This window comes from Dreissena polymorpha, chromosome 13 (genome assembly GCF_020536995.1).
Source record: "Dreissena polymorpha isolate Duluth1 chromosome 13, UMN_Dpol_1.0, whole genome shotgun sequence".
Classification (NCBI taxonomy): Eukaryota; Metazoa; Mollusca; class Bivalvia; order Myida; family Dreissenidae; genus Dreissena; species Dreissena polymorpha.
Genome location: NC_068367.1, coordinates 11,569,981 through 11,582,803, shown reverse-complemented (window position 1 = coordinate 11,582,803; position 12,823 = coordinate 11,569,981). Strand labels below are relative to the sequence as shown.

The following is a 12,823-nucleotide window of genomic DNA, read 5'->3' as shown; positions in this document are numbered from 1 at the left end:
ACCCGTAAGCACATTCATACACCTGCTTTAATATTTCGGAAAGCAGTATTACTTCAATGATATGGTTTGGTTATAAGATACAATATATGATGTATTGATGTAACAGATCTGTATGCACATGTTAAACAACTACTTGGTTAGTTTGGAAAGCAGTGTCGCTTCAATGCTGCGTCAAAACATTTCTGCAAGATGTGAAAAATATCTATTTGAATGGGATTTCTGAGGTTTAGCCATCGCCGAAAGGCCAATGTTTCTTCATGTATGTATGACAAAAGTTACTGCTATATTTGCTAGTATGCTAGTCCGTATTGCATATCGCAAGGTGGTAAAGCGGCTCTTTTCATTTCGCTGTGAAAAGAACGGTCACAAGCCCGTACAAACGCTGAGTGACACCTCTTGATCATGTAGCTTGTATGAAACGTGTTTATACAACCACAGTAGTTCAAAGCAGAACGCTTTTCCTTCTTCGAGGGAGAAGAAATCTGGGTGCAAGTCCCGGCTTTGGTTATAACACGAATACTACTCGCTGCTCAATAGCAATATTCATCATCCTATCCTTAACCATAATACCACTAGGCTCTATTAAGAGTAGCTTTGGAAAGGGAGTTAATAGCAGCTGCATGAGTGCTTTCATAAAATGTAAACGGTCGACCTTTACGGTTGCAAAATTGAAATACGATTTCAATGTTTTGAAGCATAATGTCTACATCGGGACCAAATGCCCATAGGTTCGATTTCGACTTGCTACACTCACGATTGAAATGAACCGTTTGAACATTCGCTGATAATAGGCATGCAATAACAATCCAACGCTGAAATGACTCACACTCCTACGCAATTAATTTGTCCGCGGGACCAAATGACCATAGGTTCGATTTCGAGTTGCTATGTCTATTGTAATACATGGGGGCTTAATGTGAATACTTCTAAAACAAAAATAATGGTTTTTCGTAAAAGGGGTAAAATTCGAAATGATGAAAAATGGACATATAATGGCCAAGATATAGAAATCGTAGATAATTTTAATTATCTCGGCACTGTTTTAAATTACACTGGTAGTTTCACTTTAAACCAAGAACATTTGGTTGGAAAAGCCCTTAAGGCTATGAATATTTTACTCTATAAATGTAAGCAGTATGATCTTAAACCGAAATTATTTTGCCAGTTGTTTGATTCTTTTGTTGGATCTATTTGTTGTTATGCCTCTGAAATATGGGGTTTCAATAAATCAAAAGAGATCGAACGCATTCATTTAAAATTTTGCAAGAGATTGTTAAATGTGAAAATAAGCACATGTAACGCTACAGTTTATGGTGAGCTAGGCAGATATCCATTATATGTAAATAGATACGTACGCATTGTTAAGTATTGGTTAAAAATTATTAACAGTAAAAATATTATAATACAAACTGTGTATATTCAAGCATTAAATGATTGTAATAAGGGATGCAACAATTGGGTTGCAAATGTTAAACAATTGTTAAACGATTACGGATTTTCCTATGTTTTTGAAGCAGCAAATATAACTAATAGTCATGCTTTTGTTTGTGAATTTAAATGCAGAATTATTGATACCTTTAAGCAAGAATGGTTTGGTGATATGAATAGAGTTTCTACTCTAGATATGTATAGAATGTTTAAAACTACTCTTGAATATGAAAACTATTTAGATTTATTACCCAAGAGTCTACGTTTATACTTTGTGAAATTAAGGGCTTCCGCCCATCCATTGAGAATTCAGACAGGAAGATACTCACGCAACAATATCCCCCGTGAAGAACGTTATTGCCTTTGTTGTAATCAACGAGATATAGAGGATGAATTCCATTTTATTTGTGTTTGTTCATGTTACCGTTTTCTACGGCAAAAATTCATTAAACGTTTTTATTTCGTGAATCCATCGGTTGTTAAGTTCCATAGTTTATTAACATCAACTTGTAAATTTGAAATATTTAACGTGTGTAAATATGTTAAGGAAGCATTATCTGTACGAAATGCTATTTTAAATAATACCACTGAATTATAGTTTGACTTTCTTCAAAGAAGTGTATGTATCACTTTGCAGTCACTGATAGTATTTGTAATACATTGTCCTTACTGCCTTTAACATTATTATGTTTCTCCTTGTCAAAATCGTTGTTTATCTCTGTTCTTATTTTGTTTAGAAATGTCATTTCATTGAATTTAGTTCTGAAATGTCATTTTACTTACTAACATATATACATCATTATATTGATTTGGTTACCTACTATAGTATAAGGATACGTGACATTACTTTATTTATAATTATATGCATTAAAGACGATGTACTTATGTATAAGTCTTAATAAACTGTCTGTTCTGTTCTGTTCTGTTCTTAAAAATGTATATGACCGCGTCATGCGAAAATGGGTTTTATGTCATATGCTGCAGCGCTTTGCTAGCCGCTCATGAGACCGCTAAACCTTGCGCGACCTTTTGACGGACATGTAAGCCCCTGGAGCTACGCTGGCCGCATATGGCATAAAACCCATTTTCGCATGACACGGCTTTAATAATAAACGCTTAAATTAACCTGACTTTGAAAGCCAGTCTATTGATGGCATCGCCCTGCTTGACGATAAAGTTCCCCGCAAGATGGCGCTCAATCTTCAGTCCGATCTGCAGCATGCCACGTGTGTGTAAAGGGAGACCACTGAAGAACGGATGCATGTCAACGAAGTTTATCATTGTTGTCGTCTCTTTCTCCTGATGCGACTGGGTGAGGAAAGATACATTTATTATCTTTGTTATTTTGACTATTTGAGAATACGAAGTGGGAAATAGAACACAATCAGTGAGATGAATCATTTTGTCACATACTATGTTGAATACGTTTATGCCATAAACTACTGAAAACGCAAAACAAACTTAAGTGTTCGCTGTCAGTGTGAACACGCGCTATAGCGTCAAAGCAAATGGAGACAAATAATATTTTCATGAGCTCGTACGCGTCGTGGCTGTTTCCGTCCAGAAGATGATGCAAAATGAAAAATGTGCAAGTGACATTTAAATCACATTGCATATAAAATGTACATTACTTGTGCGATCAATGCTTTATCTTTTTTCTCTAAAATATTCGTAATTATTTGTGCGGTGCCCGAATTATTCAACATTGTTCCACAAAATAGGTATTGTTTATAAGAATGCAACATTTGAAGAATGATCTAAGCATCGTCCGAAAAAAAAAATCAGAAGTGATACACATTTCAATTCGATCTTTCTGACATTAGCAGATTATACTGATAAAAAATGTTGTTGAGACCCAAACATTAAAGTGTCTTGTTCTGAGAAAACTGGGCTTAATGCTTGTGCGTAAAGTGCCGTCCCAGATTAGCCTGTGCAGTCCGCACAGGCTAATCAGGGACGACACTTTTCGCATTTATGGCATTTTTAATTTCAAGGAAGTCTCTCCTTACCGAAAATCAAGTTTAGGCGGAAAGTATCGTCCCTGATTAGCCTGTGCGGACTGCACAGGCTAATCTGGGACGACACTTTACGCACATGTATTATGCCGAGTTTTATCAGAACAAGACACATTTAAGAGTAACTTTAATTTTCCGGATAATATTTGTCATAGCATATGGTATAGTGGTTACTTTGACAAACTCGTTGAACGTGTGTTCATTGATCACCATGACGTCGGTGGCCTCGTCGGCTATGACGGACGCGCTGAACACGTTGTCTTCGTCCAACAGCGTCTCTTCGTCGAAATATTTTCCTTTCTCTGAAGTAACAGCTTATGTTTAATTGTGAACCGTCTAATTAAAGATAAAATGACATATTAATAGAAAGAGAATGTTTCTTTGTTTTAGACGTATTGTCGTGAAATTATTTTTTCAGTCACGTGACCGCGAATGTCTGCTTGATCCGCGATACAAAACACGCGAAAGATGTTTCAATGCGTCCGAGAATTCGCTCTACGTGCATTTATTTATAGTGTTTGGTCTATTTTGTAACGATAAAAGGGGATTGAAAGATACTTCACTTTTTAATTAGTGTTGTTTTATTATTAGACGACGAAGACAAAGGTGTACACAATTTTTATTGTTCTGTTATTATTAGAAAACAACGACGTATGTACACATCGTTGTTGGATAATGCATTTTAAAAGAAAATGTGACTCCTTTGGTAAATATTATCAGCTTGTGCGAGAACTAGATCTGAATGCGGAAAAATTCAAGAATAATATATGAGCCGTGCTCTGTGAAAAGGGGGTTTAATGAATGTGCGCAAAGTGTGGTCCCTGATTAGCCTGTGTAGTCCGCACAGGCTAATCAAGGATGACAATTTCCGCGTTTATGATATCTGTCGTTTAAAAAAACCTCGTCTTTACAAAAATCTAGTTCTGGCGAATAGGTTGTCCCTGATTAACCTGTGCGGACTGCACATTATATTCTGGAACGTCACCTTGCGCGCATGCATTAAACCCTCTTTTTACAGAGCACGGCCCATATTTGTTTGTTTTTTTCGTATTTATCATGTTAATTTTCAGAGTTTCAAGTCGAAAATATGCTTCACCACGGCTTATTGTTGCGTCTTTGGTTCAGCGTTCAGTGCCAATAACGTTACAAAAACGCTATTTGAGGGCAGTTTTACGCGCGCGAAAGACGTTCTCGTTTAGGCGTCGGTCACATAGAAGAATACAGTTTCAACGCGGGCGAGTTAATTCAACGTACATGCATCTCAAAACATTCATTTATGTTCGCTTGCACATGGACTACCCGCTAAAAGTTAGAAAATGAGCACTTTCAACAGCGCTTGAGCGAATGAAAATGTGTAATATTCATTTGAATAACCAAACAATAGCCATATAGTTTACGGCTTGAAGCGGGGACCTCATTACATGTATTAACTGCTTGAAATAATAGTGTGAAAAAAGCTACATTACAAAAATATAATAGATGTTTTGAACCTGTCGATATAGGTTATCGCCTACCATAGTTCAAAACAAACTTTCCCAGACGAGATCTCGCGTTTTTCTTCTGGGAGCTTTTGGATTGGCGCGATTTTGGAGTAGCCGTCTGCAGACGACTTAACACTTCCGGCGTGGCTTCCTGTGAACGTTCTTGGGTTTCTGTTTGGCCTTCGCGGGCGACTTTGTCGACATCAGGTGGCAGCTTAGGCGTGCTGTTCGATGGGGATAAATGAACTCCTTTCGTTCGTGGAATTATTTTGACGTCATCTACCGTATCATTTCCTATCATGATGTCAGATTCAGCGTCACTCGCATCATTTTCTGGTTGTTCGGGCACCGGTTCGTAGGTCTAATTAAGAGTTAAGTTATAAGAAGTAAGTAATATTTTGTTTATCTAATCAAACTGGTACTATGTAAGTTTTAATGCAATTACCTTTTTAACCTTCAATTTACTAGTGCGAAGAGCTACCACATACTATTATTCCTCAGAATGTACGTAAACAAAATGTTGCATAAGTAAGTATGTTTATGCGGTTTCATGCGATCAAGACGCTGTTTACGCACTTTAAGAACAATCGAATCCAAATGGTTGTACATTGTAAACTATAAGGAACATCTCAACAGCGTATCCTGGGAATAAAAAATAATTGGTGCGTAAAAACAAGATGCATGTATTACATACGCCGCATGCATGGTAATCGAACCCAGAACTTCATGAACGCTAAGCGAATCTCTATTCATTACTACACCGCGGCGTTAATTGATTACCTCCGACATGCGGGACGGCGCCGTGCGTCGCGATGTACCGGAAGCAGCCGATTTCGGCTTCAGACTTTCTTTCTCGCCCAGGGTCGCTGCAATCAAGACATTCTCGATGGAACTTCCGGTACTCTGGCGACGTTTACCCTGCGCGATGAATGGGTTGACATATATGGAGGCGGATCCGCGTAACAGGATGAAAAACCGTAACGGCTCCGAGCTGGCAACGGAACAAAGAAACGAATATTTTACTTGTAACCGGGTAATGCATTTATAACAGCGCTGGACTACACACCCGAGGATCGCGAGGCTTGATTATAGGCCACATACATTATGTGGTCATTGATCATGATATTATTTCTTAGGCCATTATCCCACTACCTCTGATTCGTGAAGGGATGTTGTCAGTCACTCTTCTATTTCTTGCAAACTATACCAAGAAAAGTGTGAATAAGTAAATTGATCGCCGTGATTGGGAAAAGTATTGTAACAAAGCAAACTTGTGAGATTGGCCCGCCATGATTAAATTGATAGTGACGAGGCTTTTTGGCATAAGTTACGCACAATGGCTTTGTCTTACCAAAGGTTGTTACTTCATATTGAGAAGACATGTATGACGAATATGTTATTACACTTAAAGACGGCGAATGATATCATTGGAGTTCATAGCAATACTGACATGAATACATTACAACTGTTGCACTCTGGATCAGCAGACGATTTATTACGGAGGATTCCGGAGAATTCCGGAGATAGTCGATTTATCACGATTATAACTATTGGTGAGAAGCAGTTGCACGTATAAAAATGTATTGCAATTAAAATGTGTTATGACATATTAAGAAAGATATAAGACGTACGCCCGCATTATTTATTGTGTGTACCAGGTACCATTGCAATATTAAAAAATGATATTCTTTATTGCAATCTGTAGGTATATTTATTTATTAAATGTTAAAAACCATTTGTTCAGATTATTATAGCACAAAAACTAATCTTTTCATTCATGGGGTATTCTACAATGTGCAAGGATAAAGGCACGTCATCATCTTAAATTTGACGAGCTATGCGCGTATGGGAACCTATTATCAGTATTTAATTATCCCCCCCCCCCTGAGTATTTGAGAAGATTATTAAGAAATTAAAGCGGGTCAGACCGCCCATTCATGTAAATAATTAAAATATCATATTCATTATACCATTGTTACGAAAATTTGATCTGTGAGAATACATCGTCTCCATGTATGTTAAACGATTTATCACGCGATATTATCCATGTTTTCAATTCATGATATTGTAAGTGTAGATGGTTTAACAAAGGCTCCATGCGCGAGTAAATACGAAAGCACACGTTCGACTTATAACTGGTGAGCACATATTTTTATAAACATTTTTTTATTAACGGTCTCAATGATGATATAAAGCTGTCACTTTAATAAATGTGGTGTTCCAAAGTTAAAGAAAGGTTTGCGAAACTGTATCAAAACGGATGTTAATGTTAATGTTGAGCGACTGCCTTTTTCGCTCATATTTGACCTGACATTGCTTATATACACTATAAATACCTTCGCCTTTCCTTTAAGTTGTCCGTGTAATTATGTCAATTGCGTAAATGGGTATACAAATATATGGATATTGGAAATGACAATAATTAATGGTTAATATTAAACGTCTGGTTATCAAACTACAAAAACGTGTATTATTTATTTATAACATTTCTTCTGTGCGTTTTTCATTTAAATTATTTTTTGCAGTCAACTTTAAAATGAGTTAAAACCCTAAATTTAATGAATTTACAAGATTATTGACGTTTAAACCACTGCAGTAATAGCAGAGCGAGAGCAGTACATTTGTTTTCAATAATACTTAGGCTTTCGATGCAATCGAGTTGAAATACATATGTTCAACCCAACTTGCAAGGAATTGTAAAACATTAATTTAAATAAAGAACAAAGTTTGATGCGGAAATAGTACGAACCCCGCCCTGCGTCTCCCTTGTTGCAACATGAGCTCATCCTTATCCAGAGAAAGAGCCGAAGAGTTCCGTATAACCGCCTTTACTGCAGCTGAAGTTGGCAAATAATATAACAAATAAGACAGACATAGGGATGCACAGACAGACATAGGGATGCACAGACAGACAGACAGACAGACAGACAGACAGACAGACAGACAGACAGACAGACAGACAGACAGACAGACAGACAGACAGACAGACAGACCAGACAGACAGACAGACAGACAGACAGACAGACAGACAGACAGACAGACAGACAGACAGACAGACAGACAGACAGACAGACAGACAGACAGACAGACAGACAGACAGACAGACAGACAGGCAGGCAGGCAGGCAGGCAGGCAGGCAGGCAGGCAGGCAGGCAGACAGACAGACAGACAGACAGACAGACACACTGCTTAAAACATCGATTGTGATACCAGTTGCGCAACGATGCATTAACTTGTCCGATCAATTTTTTTTACGAACATGCTACTTTAAATATGTTGCTCAGTTTATATACGCATTTTACATAAGTTGGGAATTTGCGTATATCTTGTCATGTTATTTTCACATTTTTCTGCAACTGTTTTTTAACTGTTTTCCTTCGCTCTTTAGTATATGTCGTTTATATTATGTGACATAATTCAGTACTAAGTACTTAGCATAGATTTGTTCTAAATGCCTCTTGCTTTAATACCTAATTATACAAAACTATTAAAAATGATTTTTTAGGAAGTATAAAGACTACATTGCTTACGAGTGTCCAGATTCTGCAGCAGACCTACACGACGTCGCAACCACGTGACGAATGTGCCAATATCAACGTCATCTCTTGCCACGTGCTCCTGTCTCAGTAAATCGAGAAAATCGCGAAGTTTCTTAGACATTACCGATGTCTAATAGTCAATGGTGATCAAAATACAAGTTGCCTTAATATTTAAGTATTCAGTTTCCTTAAGTCTCCGAGTATGACAATTTTTTTTAAGTTTTATTCTCTCTTATTAGTGCACACTTACATTTTGACGCACAGTAAAATGAAAAACCTGAATATTTTAAGTTATTTTAATAAAAGCTATATAACATAAAAATTGTTGTTGAACTGAATGCTACAAACATTCCTTTGTTGCAGTATAGGAAGGCGAAATCAAACTAATTTAGTAATTATAACTACTGATTTCCCATTCTTTGGCGTGGCTTTGCATTTGTGAGGCATAATGGTCCAATATACTTCTCAAAACATAATTAGCAATAATTATGTTTTCCCGATACTTCATTTGTTTTGTTGGTTTTGCTGTCATGATTATAGCGTTTCTTCAAGATTTACCAAACTGAGCAGCGCTAACATTTATTCATATTGAAACGGTTAAAACAGTAAAAGGATAATTGAACATTGATTGTCGTAGATTTGAACAAAACAAACACTCATTAGTTTAAGTTATTATTCGACAAAAGTCATCTTTCTTATTTATATAGTTTTGGCAAGGTGTTCTGATTTGCGCCTTTGGTGTAATGTATAATTGATGTATGCTTTAACGCGATCATTTTCAAATTGTCAGTGCGGGTCTCTACCTTCCGAAATATTTCTCTCATCCGTATGTCTATGTAAACAAAGCATAACTTAACTATTTGGAAGTTTTACCACTTAAATTGCAATTTGAGCTTTTCCAATAACTATTTAAATTATGATGAAGTCATTCGGTCCCAATTCATTTATCTAAACTTTTTTTTAATGTTAAAAAAAGTATTTTATGCATAACACTCAACTTAAGTACTTAATGAGACCAATACAACTACTGTAAAAAAGGGTATCAAATTCCAATGTTGTCTTAATGGACCCCATTTATTGTCAATTGCTGAAATTTTACGACGGTGGCGTGATTTTATAACAAACTGAAAACTGGCCTACAGCCAAATACTTCATAATTCGTTTTGTATGATAACAAAAAGATTGTTTGAAGATTCACCTGAACAAGCTATTGATGAAGAGAAAAGAATGGTTACACATGAAAAGCATGTATTTGTGAGGTATAAATAGACACTCGAATAACGCAATTCTTTCTTTTGACGTAAATGATACATGAATAACGCAATTCTTTCTTTTGACGTAAATGATACACGAATAACGCAATTCTTTCTTTTGACGTAAATTGTACATGAAAAACGCAATTCTTTCTTTTGACGTAAATTGTGCATGAATAACGCAATTATTTCTTTTGACATAAATGGTACAGGAACTAATTACGTATAATTATGTCTGTTTGATAACCAGTTGTACCAAAACGACAGTTGTCTTTTTGTTTATCGAAAGATATAAATCCAAATGATTATGCAAAGGATATTAAGTATTATTTGTGTTTATATACATTAGTCTTATGTATCTTTCTTGTCTCTCCATTGCTTCACACAATTTTTTTCTCATACGCACGTACAGACGTAGATGCTTGCGTTCGCATAAACAAATTAATTAATATTATATCATATAATACAAAAATACATATTATACATATGCATATAGTATAATATAAAATCAGCAATTTGCAAAAATAAAGAAATCATTGAATCCTGTCATTAGACACACTTTTATTTAGATTGTTACAGTGTACATCATTCAAATGTAGAATAATGCACATACATAAAGTCACTTATCAATTGATATACTACTTAAAAGTAAAGAAATAAATGCATCACATCAACAATCGTACGAGAAAACGATAAACAAAAAGTGTAGCATTCACAGTTATACCAGTTTTCACGAACGTGTAAACATGTGTGCCGTGCTCTGTGAAAAAGGGGTTTAATACATGTGCTTAAAGTGTCTTCACATACTAGCCTGTGCAGTCCGCACAGGCTTATTAGGGACAACACTTTCCGACTTAACTGGATTTTTGCTAAGAAAAGACTTTCTTGAAACGAAAAATACCATTAAAGCGGTAAGTGTCGTCCCTGATTAGCCTGTGCGGACTGCACAAGGCTAATCTGGGACGACACATTACGCACATGCACTAAACCCCCTTTTCACAGAGCATGGCTCATATATTAAATAGTGTACTTACGTTAATACATTCGAATCTTTCAGATGCATTTAACACTGGAATAAATTTAAAACGCAATACCGATTGTTACATCATTAGTGTAAATATTTCGGCCAAACAAAGTGAAATTCCTCATCAATAAATACTAATTTAAAACAAAGACAAATTTGTTGGTCGGGTATTCTGACCAGCCTATATATGTAAACTGACGGTGACCACGAGATTGGCACATTAAGTCATCTGTGATTGTGGCGCCCATGTTAAACAATGTATTGTGACGTGCCGTTTTAATGCATTCATTGTACATTGCATACTGACCGCTTTCCACTCAGATAGACACGGATACAAAAATAAGCTTTAGTCTTCACGTTTCTATTGAGCTTACACAATGCATATGTTTAATGCAAGCGACCTATTTGCAACACAACAACTGTTAAATTTGGGTCCCCGGGAAGAAAATAGCATTTTTTTCACTCGATACCGCGGGTACTCTCAGAAACAAATGACTATATATTAATTGTATATTATTATGCCATAAAGTACAAGCCATTTAAAGGGGCCTTTTCACAGATTTTGGCATTTTTTAACTTATTCATTAAATGCTTTATATCGATAAATGTAAACATTGGATCGTAAAAGCTCCAGTAAAAAATCGAGAATAAAATTAAAAAAAGGAAAAGAACATTGCCCGGACCAGGTTTCGAACCAGTGACCCCTGGAGTCCTGCCAGAGTCCTGAAGTAAAAACGCTTTAGCCTACTGAGCTATTCCGCCGAGTACACATGCTGGACGTATTTTATACCTTATATAAGCAATCTTCGTAGTTTCACAAAATTTAACGACAAAAACAGAACTCTCCAAATTATTCAATCGTTTCGCGTTGCAACGCTTTATAATTTTTAAGTTTTAAAATCGTCAAAAGATGCATATAATGGCTATATTAGACCACGGTAAATGTTCAGTATTACTGTTTCCTCACAAATATCATAACTAAAACGAAAATTTGCGAATCTGAAACAACTTTTGTCAATTTTGTCAATTTACCAAAGCGTGAAAAGATCCCTTTAATCGGCAGAATTCAAGGCGAATGTACGCGCGACTCGAGGTAATCGGCATTTGGCACATTGAATTAAAAATGTGATGCTATTGGGTGTCATAACATCGCGCAGACTGTGTGTTTACTTTTTCTTATGCTTACTTTTTATTTTCACGCCCATGTGTAATTATTATGGAGTGGTTAAAGGTACCTTGAAGCGATATCCGAACATAATCACAAATCACGCTCAGGTAAACATAAAGCAAACTCAAAGCATTCGAAACCAAATTAAAAAAGCAAACAGAGACAATGCCAATTCAACATTATAACAACTTATAACGCAATTAATCAATTGCCTAATCTGTAAATTATGCCAATGTTACCCACATATAATCATATCATCATTTGAACTTAGCATATATTACTATGGAATATACAGCATACAAGATTACACAAAAACATGCGTACTGTGTGTGATACAAACACAAGTATAAAGAACTCGGTTCTATATAAAATGTGATTATAGTGATTTCTTTTTCAAATGTGTTGTTTGTTATGAAAAACTGCCAGCTAACCTTAGATTTGAGACCGGATTTGACGAAAACATTTGGCCATCGTCTATGAACAGGTCACGCCTTGCTGGGATTGTTGACACTATGTAAATATATCAAAAACATTTGACCAACTATACTCAAAAACAATTATCAGGAGTGACCATCTTGTAAACCTATTGTAGTGTTTTATATAACACAGGAAATTAGATTGAACACATTTAACACAACAAATGAATAAAACAAAATACTCTGGACTTAACATAAACTATGAAAAAACTAATTTAATTTGGATAGGCTCTATGAAATATAGTACTAGATCAATAAAAACTAAATACAAACTGACATGGGGAGCTACTACCTTTAAGGTTCTTGGAATAATGTTTGATATTAATTTAGACAAAATGGTAATGACAAATTTTGAAAACAAAATCGAAAGTATTAAAAGATCAATAAGTCATTGGAATCGCAGAAATATTACTCCTCTAGGAAAGATAACCATTGTTAA

At 35.8% G+C, this 12,823-nt stretch overlaps 1 long non-coding RNA gene across 1 annotated transcript; it reads right to left on the bottom strand.

The window, feature by feature from the left end:
- Positions 1–5,756: 5,756 nt before the first annotated feature.
- On the bottom strand, positions 5,757–8,551 carry LOC127855504 (uncharacterized). The gene is made up of 3 exons (XR_008037573.1): positions 8,455–8,551; positions 7,674–7,761; positions 5,757–5,915 (listed from the first exon to the last, which is right to left on the bottom strand). It is a non-coding gene; the product is annotated as an uncharacterized LOC127855504 (long non-coding RNA).
- Positions 8,552–12,823: the final 4,272 nt, after the last annotated feature.